Here is a 287-nt window from a genome sequence, read left to right on the forward strand (position 1 = left end):
CGATGACTTTCGATCGTCTGACCGCATCCAGTTCCTCTTTCCGTTCGGTGCGCACGGTCAGCAGCAGGGACAGCGCGTGCGAGAAGATCCAGCAGGCGACGGTCGCCCATCAGTAGGCGGCGAACGGCAGCAGCGAGACGAACGACTGCAGAGGCGCCACGTGAAAGAAGAGGCTGGCGACGGCCACGCACGCGCGAGACGCCGGCGACACATCGGCGAGGACGGCGGCAGGAACCACGACGGACGCGATCAGAATCAGAGTTCGAATCCAGAGCTTCCGTTTCGGC

The sequence above is a fragment of the Anneissia japonica genome, unplaced genomic scaffold (genome assembly GCF_011630105.1).
Source record: "Anneissia japonica isolate Jap-2015-1 unplaced genomic scaffold, ASM1163010v1 scaffold284923_len121384_cov96, whole genome shotgun sequence".
NCBI classification, from domain to species: Eukaryota; Metazoa; Echinodermata; class Crinoidea; order Comatulida; family Comatulidae; genus Anneissia; species Anneissia japonica.